At 44.3% G+C, this 13,574-nt stretch overlaps 1 pseudogene; it reads left to right on the forward strand.

Annotated features, from left to right (window-relative positions):
- Window positions 1-6,391: 6,391 nt before the first annotated feature.
- Window positions 6,392-12,825, forward strand: LOC122931414 (annotated as a pseudogene).
- The last annotated feature ends 749 nt before the right edge of the window (window positions 12,826-13,574 follow it).

Consider the following 13,574-nt stretch of genomic DNA (forward strand, 5'->3'; position numbering starts at 1 on the left):
TTTTCAGTTTAAAAGTCTTACTTGAGCAAGGCCCAGTACTGTTAAACGTGCTTCAGGCATCTGCTTTTGCGTTTGTGAACGGTCATATTTTCCCGTTCCAAAAACCAGCAGTAGTTCCCCATCATGTTGGGATTCCAGTGGCCTTGATACCTGTTCTCCATTGTAGAAATATCTTTATGGAATCGCTCTCCATGTTCGTCACTTAAGTGTCCCAAATTGGGTGGGAAAAAGTCAAGATGGGAATGTAAGAAATGCACTTTCAATGACATTTGGCAGTCAAGTTGTTTATATGCTGTAAGCATGTTGTCTACTAATTCAGCGTAGTGTGCAGCTCGTTCTGCACTACTAGCACAAATGCATCCCAAGCTGCAAGTTCCAGAAGGTTGAGTTTTGTTCTGAATGTGTCATAATGCATTAGTTTGTTGATTTCGGGGCCAATAAAAATTGTGGACTTTATTTTAGCATCAGTTTTCATTGTGCTAAACTTCTCTAAACCATTTCCATCACAATCAAGTGCAATTACAAAATTTTTCATTAAACCATGTGAAGTGCTGGAAGATAAACTTGAAGTGGATTGACCAGAGATTTGTGTTGTACATTGTACTGACCACCTGTGTGCTAGACTCTTGAGAGGCCACTGTCTCATTTTGTAATGATTGTTGTCATCACGACTGTTCCATAGCCACAAGAAACACATATTCTTTGTGTACCCTAACTGTAGGCCAAGCAGCAGTGCTTCTACTTTCAGGTTAGCACAAATTTTCCATTTATGTTCTGAGTATTTGATCATTTTCAAAATTAACTCCATAGATGCATGGGTCTCTTTCATTCAAACCGCATGAGCCAATAGAACAGATGGTTTTTCGTTACCATTGTGCAACAAGACAGTTTTTAAACTTGTTTTTCTAGAGCCTATGAATAGCCTTCATTCATCGGGAAAATGTGTACCATCTACAGTCAGGTCCATAAATATTGGGACATTGACAAAATTGTAACATTTTTGTATTTGAAATGAAACAAACAAGATGTGCTTTAACTGCAGACTGACAGCTTTAATTTGAGGGAATTTACATCCAAATCGGGTGAATGGTGTTGGAATTACAACAGTTTGCATATGTGCCTCCCACTTGTTAAGGGACCAAAAGTAATGGGATAATTGGCTTCTCAGCTGTTCCATGGCCAGGAGTGTGTTTTTCGCTCATTATCCCAATTACAACGAGCAGATACAAGGTCCAGAGTTCATTTCAAGTGTGCTATTTGCATTTGGAATCTGTTGCTGTCAACTCTCAAGATGAGATCCAAAGAGCTGTCACTATCCGTGAAGCAAGCCATCATTAGGCTGAAAAAACAAAACATACCCATCAGAGAGATAGCAAAAACATTAGGCGTGGCCAAAACAACTGTTTGGAACATTCTTAAAAAGAAGGAATGCACAGGTGAGCTCAGCAACACCAAAAGACCCAAAGACCATGGAAAACAACTGTGGTGGATGACCGAAGAATTCTGTGCCTGGTGGAGAAAGCACCCTTCACAACAGTTTGCCAGATCAAGAACACTCTCCAGGAGGTAGGTATATGTGTGTCAAAGTCAACAATCAAAAGAAGACTTCACCAGAGTGAATACAGAGGGTTCGCCAAAAGATGTAAACCATTGGTGAGCCTCAAAAACAGGAAGGCCAGATTAGAGTTTGCCAAACGACATCTAAAAAAGCCTTCACAGTTCTGGAACAACATCCTATGGACAGCAGAGACCAAGATCAACTTGTACCAGAGTGATGGGAAGAGAAGAGTATGGAGAAGGAAAGGAACTACTCATGATCCTAAGCATACCACCTCATCAGTGAAGCATGGTGGTGGTAGTGTCATGGCGTGGGTATGTATGGCTGCCAATGGAACTGGTTCTCTTGTATTTATTGATGATGTGACTGCTGAAAAAAGCAGCAGGATGAATTCTGAAGTGTTTTGGGCAATATTATCTGCTCATATTCAGCCAAATGCTTCAGAACTCATTGAACGGCGCTTCACAGTGCAGATGGACAATGACCCAAAGCATACTGCAAAAGCAACCAAAGAGGTTTTTTTAAGGGAAAGAAGTGGAATGTTATGCAATGGCCAAGTCAATCACCTGACCTGAATCCAATTGAGCACGCATTTCACTTGCTGAAGACAAAACTGAAGGCAAAATGCCCCAAAAACAAGCAGGAACTGAAGACAGTTGCAGTAGAGGCCTGGCAGAGCATCACCAGGGATGAAACCCAGCGTCTGGTGATGTCTATGCTTTCCAGACTTCAGGCTGTAGTTGACTGCAACAGGTTTTGCAACCAAGTATTAAAAAGTGAAAGTTTGAGTTATGATTATTATTCTGTCCCATTACTTTTGGTCCCTTAATAAGTGGGAGGCACATATGCAAACTCTTGTAATTCCTACACCGCTCACCTGATTTGGTTGTAAATACCTTCAAATTAAAGCTGACAGTCTGCAGTTAAAGCACATCTTGTTTCATTTCAAATCCATTGTGGTGGTGTATAGAGCCAAAAATGTTTGAATTGTGTCGATGTCCCAATATTTATGGACCTGACTGTAACTCCATCATAAGACCATTTACATCAGTACAGAAACAGACATCGCTTTCCATTGCATAGTATGCAGCTAACTTGGTGTGTCGATGACGAAAGTGTGAAGTTGTGGTGCCTCGTTGTAGCAAATTCCATTTCTGAACTCTAGAAGCTAGCAGTTCTGACATTTATTTAGATAATGACAGATCTCTTACCAGATCATCCTAATCTAAATGGCTCAGCAAGTGCGTCTGACCCTCCAGTTGTTCTGGATCAGGAAATACATTGTGACAATCAACATCTTCTTCTTCATCAGGATCAGAACCGTCTGTTTCAATTGCTGTTCCTGCTGTGGGAGGGGCAGGCACTGGATTCTCTACATCGTGTGGTACTGGTTTAAGAGCAGACTCACAGTCAGGATACACAATTTGTGACTTGTTTCTCTTTGAATATCCGGCGATTTTAGTCATGCAAAAGTAACAGTCTGAATGGTGATTTTTTTCTGCTCACGCCAAACCATAGGCACTGCAAAAGCCATTCCTTTCCTTTTACCATTCAACCACTGCGTTAGCCCAGAGTAACACACAGTGCAACAAACATGAGGTGCCCAGCTTTTATCTTGATCTCCAATTTTACAGTTAAACTAATACTTGTAAGCAAGACGCACTCGCTTTGTCAGATTCTTGCGCTGATCATAAGTAGTGTATTTGCCACATATGTAGCAGAAATGGTCTGGATCGTTAACACATGTGCATTTATCCATCTTAAGTTTCAAAACTGATAGCACTATAACAGATCTCTTTATCACAATCTGTCCAGCTTGCCTTATATACTTACTGCTGACATCAGCCTGAGTGTATCCGAACAGGTCTGGACATGTCCATTGGTATATTTTCAATATAATGCATTCATATTATAACTGAATAGGCTTTGCGTGTATGGCTACTTTCACATTAGCGTTTTTTGCGGATCCGTCATGGATCTGCAAAAACGCTTCCGTTACAATAATATAACCGCATGAATCTGTCATGAACGAAATCAGCGCGCTCATTTTAGTATAAATCACATGTTTTTCTATCAGTAGCAAAATCATTGTTGCGCGGTGTAATAGTTATTAGTAGCCACTTGCTTACCAGTTACAAAATGAAGCTGTAGCTGCAGTCAATTCTGTGGCGTAAATTCAGATTTGAAAAACTAGTTTCGCTATTGTGATAGAAAACTGGCACCATTCAATGAAATCTTCAGCGCCGGATTAGATTTTAGGAGTAAATGATACAAGCTTCAATGGATGTGAAAGTTTTAAGCATTGCATAGAAGGTAAATGTGAAAATGTGATAGGCTAAGGCTACATTCACACTAGAGTTTTTTGCGGATCCGTCATGTATCTGCAAAAACGCTTCTGTTACAATAATCCAACCGCATGCATTCGTCATAAAGGGATCCGATTGTATTATGTCTTCTATAGCCATGACGGATCCGTCTTGAACCCTATTGAAATTCAATGGGGGATGGATCCATCCCCATCGACATACATTGTGTGCCAGGATGGATCCGTTTGGCTCTGCTTCATCAGGCAGACAGCAAAACGCTGCAGGCAGCGTTTTGGTGTCTGCCTCCAGAGCGGAATGGAGACTGTTCGGAGGCAAACGAATGCATTCTGAGCGGATCCTTTTCCATTCAGAATGCATTAGGGTAAAACTGATGCGTTTTGGACTGCTTTTGAGAGCCCTGTACGGATCTCACAAACGGAAAGCTAAAACGCTAGTGTGAAGTAGCCTTATAGGTGTCACCGTGGAGAGTGGTGGAAACTCCCCACCGAACACCGAAGGTAAACGGGAATAAACTCTAGGCCTAGATGCCGGGATAAGGGAGCAGGTCACCTCCTAAAGCATCCCTAATCCTCTCCCTGACTCCTATCCGTATGAGCGGACCCAGATGGTAGGAGGGCTCATACACAGGAACCCGGGCCCTAGCTGACCCTGAAGATCCCTGGAATAAAGTCAGGACTGAGACACCCTGTAAGTCCACAACAATGATCCACAGGAGTCTCAACAGGCCTAGCAGCAAGGAGAGGAGAAGACTGTGAACCTCAACTGGATTTGCAGGTAGGAACCCAATGCTACAACAGAACAGCTAGCACTTACCTGCCGCAGCAACAGTATGGAACACCGACAACAATAACTATCTGGACCCCATGCGGTAGGATGCATTATGGCACTAGGCAAAGCTGCTCACTGACTTGTGGTTCCCCCTCTAGGGAACCCAGGAGCCCTCTCACTAAAGGCACAGACAGACAGGGGAAATATCTAGCAAACATGCTGGACGACAAACACCAACAGACCAGACATATAACAACAACTAGACATACAACAAAACCCACACTAAACTAAGAGACATGTAAGGAAGGGTAGAGGACATAACAACAACAGGAAGACATTGAAGAGACATTGATGTCAAACTAGGTGGCCCTTACACTGGACAGATGGAATCTCCAGCACAGGAGCATAACTCCAGCACACACCAAGGCTGGAGTGCAACTAAACTCCCGCTACCAGCCACAGGCAATATAAGCACCTAGAGACCACACCCAGCCAGGTACTTAACCCCAAACACACCAGAAAGGGAAGGGAAACCAACCATAAAGGGAAAGTGTACACACATGCTGCAATCAACATGTTGCCCCAGGCAACCAGTATGCATGGCTATCGTGTCACGGCGAACAACAACACGACCGCGACAATTGGTCATGTGCACTTCGCTTCTCATAAATGTAGGTGTATATGATACAAAATAAAGTTTTTTGGTTGTTTCCTATGAAAAACTATTCAATTACCGATGCATTAAATCTCAGAGAACGCTTCTGACCAGTGGAATTCAGTCAATAGATAGCGCTAATAACCTTCCTATATGGTGCATATATTATTTAGATTAAGAACACCCCCTTGGTGGCAGCTTACTGGAAGAAAAGCTTTTATTGCACATTTTTAACTCACAAAGTCTCTCTAGTGAGAGTGTGGTTCATAAGTGCAATGAGTAAGTCAGGGAACTGTTGAATAGTCATCATGCATTTACGAACCCTCTCCAGTGACCAGTACGTCTAGGGCTTCAGGAGACTTCTCCAGGCATCTGCTATACAGTTCTGGTAACATTGCCAGAAGGCATTGTAGCTGTGGTGACAGAATAACCTCCCTCCGGTTCTGGTCGTCATGAATTTCGTTGTGACAGATTAAAATACTGCGACCTTGTCAGTGATTATGTTGGACGTTGTCACCTGGATGTTGTCCATGTAGCCTTAGCCTAAACTGGAATTTCTTGTATTTGCACAGTTGAATACAATTATGGGATCTGTTGTGTGTTACTACAATGATTGATTTCAGTAGCTGGAATGATGGATTGTAGACTTGTTCTTGGTCATTGTGATAGGTAAGGAATAGTGAAACCTAAAAAAATATATAGTGTACATCTTACCTGAAAATGCCATTCATGTTTTAAGGAGATGTTTTTCATTCTTAGGTATCATTATAGCCTGTCTGCATCAGCCCAGGTATTCAATCAGTGGAAACACATTTGTGGATGACAAGTTAAATATAAGCCTAAACCAGAATCTTCTCCTGGATAATTGCCTTTAAGACCCCCAATACCACAAGGAAAAAGGTAATTCCCCCAGACTCACATCTAAGGCCCCTCACTCGGCCCAAACCAGTGCCCTGATCTGTACTGATGATGGTTCAAAACCCATCTGTAACTAAATCGGAGGTAGATAGATTTTAGCTTTTCCTAAACTTGCATTATCAATAGCTGACTGTATGTCAGTGCCTTTTGATCTATTAAGGACTTATGCAAATTGTGCCTCTAGATGCCAACCAGTCTGCAAAAAGGTGAGATACTCAACATTCTCAGAGGAAATTCCATTTAGCACTGACCTGCTACTTACAAGCCATATGGGCATAGTAATGAAGACCTGGAAAGGGATACTAAAAATGCAGGGCAACCCCTGACATGGTGGCTGCTAACCCAGCTGGTGGTCTAAGCCAGTGGTCCCCAACCTTTTTTGCACCAAGGACTGGTTTCATGCAAGACAATTTTCCCAGGGACCGGGTGGGGGGGTGGGGGGGGGGCTGACCGATTCACGCGCAAAACAAAACACAAGGTGCATATTAAAATATATAACACTTTATAACGACTATATAAACTGACTATGGTCTCTGCTGCACTGTACCGTATTTTAGCCCCTCATTAGCCCCCATTAGCCCCTCATGTCAGCCATAAGCCCCCCATTAGCCCCTCATGTCAGCCATAAGCCCCCATTAGCCCCTCATGTCAGCCCAATGTCCCCCAGGTCAGCCATCAGTACCCAGTGCAAATAAAATTAAAAACAACACTTACCTCTCCTGCTCCTAGTCACCATCGCGATCCTCTTCATTCTGCTGTCGGCTGGCTGTGTATAGCGGCGCACAGTGTGAGGTCACAGAGAGACCTCACGCTGTGCGCAGCCCTGCACAGCCGAGCCGAGGACCAGGAAGTGGTGAGTACAGATCCTTCACCGCTTCCTGGTCCTTCTGTACTAATGAAGCGCTTCCATAATGGAAGCGCTTTATTAGTACAGCGTTAAAGACTGCCCTGATCGCCGCGGCCCGGCAAACCATCCTCCAGGGCCCGGTCCTGGGCCGCGGCCCGGTGGTTGGGGACCGCTGGTCTAAGCTATTCAGTAGGTGGATGAAATAATATCAGAAGCCATAACTCCAACCTTATAACACCCACATCCTCAGAACCCTAGTAATTGGGTGACATGGGCTTCGGGGGGAGTCTAGACACACCATACTGGACATGAGGCATTTCTCGGTATTCAGGATCTGGCCTTCTGGAAATCATAACTCGATCATATTTGGTGTCTATATGACCGGGACGAGACGACTCAGATTATGGGATTTTTCCTGTACCTCAGTCCCTGTCATACGGTGAGAAATTGCCGTGATTCATATTGCCACATCGGTCAGCTGTTTGGGAAGGTGGGGCAAAAACCTGAATAATATCAGACGTCCCAGAAGGCCGGACTGAAAGGAGGGAGGATCTATCACAGCCCACCTCTCGGCTGACGGGGGATAAATATGGGTGGTTGGGAACAGTTAATGGTCAGCCATTTGGGGATCCACATTGTTTGGAGTTACTGCCCATATCCTCAGCTGTCCCCACAGCCGGAATATAACTGCTGCATCTCAGTAAGCCAAAATTCTATATTTTATCCCTTTTATTTTATCTGTTTACTGCATTGTTATTGTATGTATATTTCAGTTTTTTATCTTTTATCTGACACTTTCTTTTTGTATTAAATTTAAAAATTGATAAGTCCCTTCCTTGTTGTCTTAAAGAACTTGCTCTTTCGGAGGGAATAACATTACCAGTAGTGTTTCAGAGGATTTTAGGTCCCATATAGATAACTTGTGTTATGGTGTTCATTTTGGGTTGAGAGAATATGTGAGTATTGGCCCCTATTGCCTTATATTATAGGTGGTGGCAGCAATTGCGATAGAAAATATTGGGGTGTTAGAATCTAGGGGAGTAAGTTAGCATAATTCTGTCATCTAGAATAGGTGAGTGGAAATTTATGTGGTAAATTGATGAGCTCACTAGTATAATTCACGCCCGTGACCCGAGGGTAGGGCTCGTCACAGATTGGTGGCAAGCCAGTGGGATAGTATTCTTGTTTTTTACACTGTTAACCACCTCCCGATCGCCTAACGCAGGGATGCGTCCTGCAGGTGTCTGGGTTATTCCGCCTTTACGCATCGATGTGTCATCTCGCAAGACGCGAGATGACATGCGAATTTGGCCCGCACATGCACAGTGTGGGTCGGCAAAAGGCGCACAAGGTGTTGGTCACCAGCCTGCCAGCCAATGATCAGCGCTGGCAGGTTGGTGACTTTTAAAATAACGAACCACCAGCCATATAACACATTATATTTATAAATATAATGTGTTAAATGGCTTCTCTGCTCTCTGCTGGGTCCTTTTCGTCGGTTGGTCCCAGCAGAGAGCAAAGATCACAGTGAGTACACCAAGCACTACATATTTAGCCCCAGATCACCCCCCCCCCCCCCCAATCACCCCAATTAACCCCTTGATCACCCCTGTCAATCTCTAGTGAAAGGGAAAAAAGTGATCAGTGTAAACTGTCACTTTTTTTCCCCACCAGTATTGACTGTTAGGTTTAGGTTAGTTTAGGCCCCTTTGGTAGGTAGTTAGCTTTAGTTAGCGCCCAGCCCACCGCACCGCTGTCAATGATTCGCTGATTAGCGTATCGTTAATCAGCATTGGTACTTTATAGTATCTGTAAGTGATCAGAACTGATCACAGATCTATAATAGTATTAGTATCACCTTAGCTCGCCCTCCAAACACCCAAAACGCAGTGTTTGCCCGATCAGGCCTGATCGGTCGTCACCCACACGTGCGTTCACCCACGCCCGCCCCGCTGCAGTGACAACATTTTTATTTTTTATCACTGCACAATCACTACACAAGCGCTGCAGCGATAAAAAAAAATCTGTTTTGATATTTTTTTTATCAATCGCAGCGGCTTCCTGCACTTTTTTTTTTTTTTTTTAGCTTCTAGGTGGACCAAGCGATCAACCAGCTGCAGCACTGATGTGCATTCTGACAGAAGCATTGCACTGCTGTCAGATTACACAAAAGTCGGTGTATGCGGCGCTGCAAGACGAGATTTCTCCTCTGCAGTAAAAAAGATACGTTTGCCGAGGCTTATGAGCTGAGGGGCGGTGTTCATATGCTTTGGCAAACACTTTGTATATAAAAAATAAAAATAAAAAATTCTGGCAATGATTTATTTATCCACATCGATTGATGTGAATGGAGAAATCGGGTTTGCCAGGGCATACGGGCTGAGTGGGTTTGGATGTTGGGCGGAGCTCCTATGTCCTGGCAGACGCCTTTCCCCTCTTTTTTTTTTTTTGCACAACTCCTAATGCTGGCCATACATGTAATGATTGCGGAGACCCTCAAATGCCAGGGCAGTACAAACACCCCACAAATGACCCCATTTTGGAAAGAAGAAACCCCAAGGTATTTGCTGAGGGGCATATTGAGTCCATGAAAGATTGAACTTTTACAAGTTAGCGGAAAGGGAGACTTTGTGAGAAAAAAACAAAAATAAATCCATTTCCGCTAACTTGTGCCAAAAAATTAAAACTTCTATGAACTCGCCATGCCCCTCACAGAATTCCTTGGGGTGTCTTCTTTCCAAAATGGGGTCACATGTGGGGTATTTATACTGCCCTGGCATTTTAGGGGCCCTAAAGCGTGAGAAGAAGTCTGGAATCCAAATGCCTAAAAATGCCCTCCTAAAAGGTACTCATTGGAATTTGGGCCCCTTTGCGCACCTAGGCTGCAAAAAAGTGTCACACATGTGGTATCGCCGTACTCAGGAAAAGTAGGGCAATGCGGTTTGGGGTGTATTTTTACATATACCCATGCTGGGTGAGAGAAATATCTCTGTAAATTGACAACTTTGTATAAAAAAATTTAAAAAGTTGTCATTTACAGAGATATTTTTCACACACAGTATGGATATATGTAAAAATACACCCCAAAACACATTGCCCTACTTCTTCTACTATGTTTATGTATATAGAAATGTAGTTTTATTTGAAAAATTTTACAACAGAAAGTGAAAAATTGCATTTTTTTGCAAAGATTTTGCTTATTTTCGATTAATATAAAAAAATGTAAAAATGTCAGCAGCAATGAAATACCACCAAATGAAAGCTCTATTAGTGAGAAGAAAAGGAGGTAAAATTCATTTGGGTGGTAAGTTTTATGACCGAGCAATAAACCGTGAAAGTAGTGTAGTGCAGAATTGTAAAAAGTGGTCTGGTCATTAAGGGGGTTTAAGCTAGGTGAGCTGAGCTGGTTAAAGACTGTTTGGTTTAATAAATTAACCCTTACACTTAAGGGCTGGAGTATCCTTGGGAAGGATATAACAGTTCACAAGGAAGGACTCTACTGCCTGCTATTTGTCAGGTAAGGCTACTTTCACATTCGTGTTTGGTGCAGATCCGTTCAGATAATACAACCGTCTGCATCCGTTCAGAACGGATCAGTTTGTATTATCTTTAACATAGCCAAGACGGATCCATCTTGAACACCATTGAAAGTCAATGGAGGACAGATCCATTTTATATTGTGCCAGATTGTGTCATAGAAAATGGATCCGTCCCCATTCACTTACATTGTGTGTCAGAACGGATCCATTTGGCTCAGTTTCGTCAGACGGACAAAGTGTAATGAAGACGGAACGGAGGCAAACTGATGCATTCTGAGCTGATCCTTTTCCATTCAGAATGCATTAGGGCAAAACTGATCCGTTTTGGACCGCTTGTGAGAGCCCTGAACGGATTTCACAAACAGAAAGCCAAAACAGCAGTGTGAAAGTAGACTAACATACATACGTGCAGAACAGAGAGACATCTGGACACAACAAACCAGACCAAAGCAGAGCTGATTCAAACATTGATGCCGTTTGATACAAAGTCCCATCGTTCTGTGGAACCGGAGCAGGGACCTTCAGCCTCTGAGGAACAGACAGAAGATCATATTCAGGAACTGGCTGGGCAGGACAGTACCAGTACCAGAAGATCATATTCCTCTAATTCTCCAGCAGATTGGTGCCTGTGATCCTAATCTGAGGGCGCAGCTGTGATTGCAAGAGCGCCAAGCAGAGCGAGAAGCTGCAGAACACCAATCGGATCGAGAGTTCGCAGAACGCCAGGCAGAGTGGGAGTACCAGCTAAGGTTGACACAAATGCAGCTACAAAGTGCATCCCAGGGTGAGTCCACGGACACTGTATCCCTTAAACCTTGTCTAGATCGTTTCCCTGTCATGGAGAAAGACAGTGATCTGGATGTTTTCCTCAAAAGTTTTGAAAAGGTCTGCTGGCAATTCCAGCTACCCCCTGCAGAATGGGCTAAGTATCTGACTCCAGGACAAAGAGGCAAAGCACTGGAGGTGTTTGCAGCATTGCCCAGGACTGTAGATCAAGATTATGAGGCTATTAAAAAGGCCTTAATCCAACGGTTTAACCTCACCCCAGAGGTATACCGAAAACAGTTTAGGGCTTTGCAGTGCACAGGTACTGACAGCTACTCAGATCTGGCTGTTGGACTAAGGAACCACTTCAGGCAGTGGACCCAGGGATAGGGTGTCACCACTCTGCATAACCTGGAGGATCTCTCCTCCTGGACCAGTTCCTCCACACCTGTTCTATGGAAGTGAGACAGTTTATTCTGGAACGGGAGCCCAGGACCTTAGATAAAGCTGCCCAGATTGCGAATGTATATGCTGCCAGTCGAGTGCCAGAGTCACGGAAGCTTGCTGTGCCAGGTTGGAAGGGGGGAAAAAACCCTTGTTAACACCTTTACCCCTACTCGCAGATCGACAGGAGTTACCCCGGCTGCACAGAAAAAAGGAAAACCACCCCTTTGCACAAACCATCTATTTCGTCCCCAGCAGTTTTGTTTGTGGGTGGGAAAAAGAGGGCATCTTGTGACAATTTACAAGCGGTCACTGTAGGCAACACAGTCACCATGGTACTGAGGGACACTGGTGCTGAGAAGACCTTCATGCACCCAGTGCTTGTCAACTCAGAGGACCTCATCCCCGGAAGAACTCTAACTGTTGCTGGAGTTGGAGGTCTAACCCCTGCTTTACCCATGGCCCGAGTTTACCTGGATTGGGGGGCGTGAAGAGGGATGATGTAAGTGGGAGTGACAGATAAGATTCCCACTAATGTGTTACTAGGAACTGATCTGGGACGTTTAGTCTCCAGGTATATTCTTTCAGACATTGAGGAGGACGCCGGCGCACTTGCAGCCCCATGTGAGTTGGCACCAGTCGCATATGGTAATATTGAGACTGTGCATACTACGAAACATGATAACTCTGTGTTCACCAATGTGTTAGAATTGTATAATGATACTGTGCCTAGTGATAATCTGAACGTAGTAACCAATGCATTGGGTGAAGTTTGCATAACTAACAATAATGTAGAAGGTGATACGTGTCCATCAAAAGATAATGGCTTGTGTAGCGATTTAGTGGCAGGAAATGTCCTAAAGATGCATGAAGTTTCCTGGCGTCCACATCCACCCTCCTGCACCGAGAGGGGGGATAAGGATGTGTCCATTTCCTCTGTAACCTGCAGTCAGAGTGCCCAGGAGGCCAACTCAGGTCTGGGTTCCCTACTGTCTTGGCTATAGAAGAAACAGAGTGAGCTGGCAGTCAACAGCCAGGGGCTGGGATTAGTCAGAATGTGGTGTTATCCACCAGCACAGACGCGGACCGTCGCTTGTTTCAGACTGCCCTATACACTGATGACAGTCTGCAGAAGCTGCGGGAGATGGCTGGTCGGACCCGGAGGAGGGGGACAACAAAGAAATCATAACCGGGGACCAAGGGAGGCTGTATAGGCAAAGTATTCCCACTGGCCCCCAGCGGCATATCTTTAAAGACAGGCAACTAGTGGTACCTCGGCAGTTCCGGGAGCAGCTCCTACGGATTGCCCACGAGATACCACTAGCTGGTCACCTAGGGATAAGTAAAACGAAATGCCATTTAAAACATAACTTTTACTGGCCTGGTTTGGAGAATGATGTGGCGGATTACTGCTGTTCCTGTATTGTGTGCCAAAGGATGGGGAAGGCAGGACCTGTGCATTGGGCCCCCCTTATCCCTTTGCCCATAATTGAAGAGCCTTTCCAGAGGATTGCTGTGGATATTTGGGGCCCTTGGCCGTACCCAGCAGCTCGAGAAAACTCTTCATCTTGACGGTCGTGGATTATGCCACACGTTACCCAGAAGCCATCGCATTATCATCCGTCAGGGCTGACAAGGTGGCAGATGCACTTGTAACCATATTTTACAATGTAGGATTCCCCAGAGAGATGCTCACGGATCAGGGGACCCAGTTTATGTCCAGCCTTATGCAGAGCCTCTGTAAGAAAATAAA

Source organism: Bufo gargarizans, chromosome 3 (genome assembly GCF_014858855.1).
Source record: "Bufo gargarizans isolate SCDJY-AF-19 chromosome 3, ASM1485885v1, whole genome shotgun sequence".
Classification (NCBI taxonomy): Eukaryota; Metazoa; Chordata; class Amphibia; order Anura; family Bufonidae; genus Bufo; species Bufo gargarizans.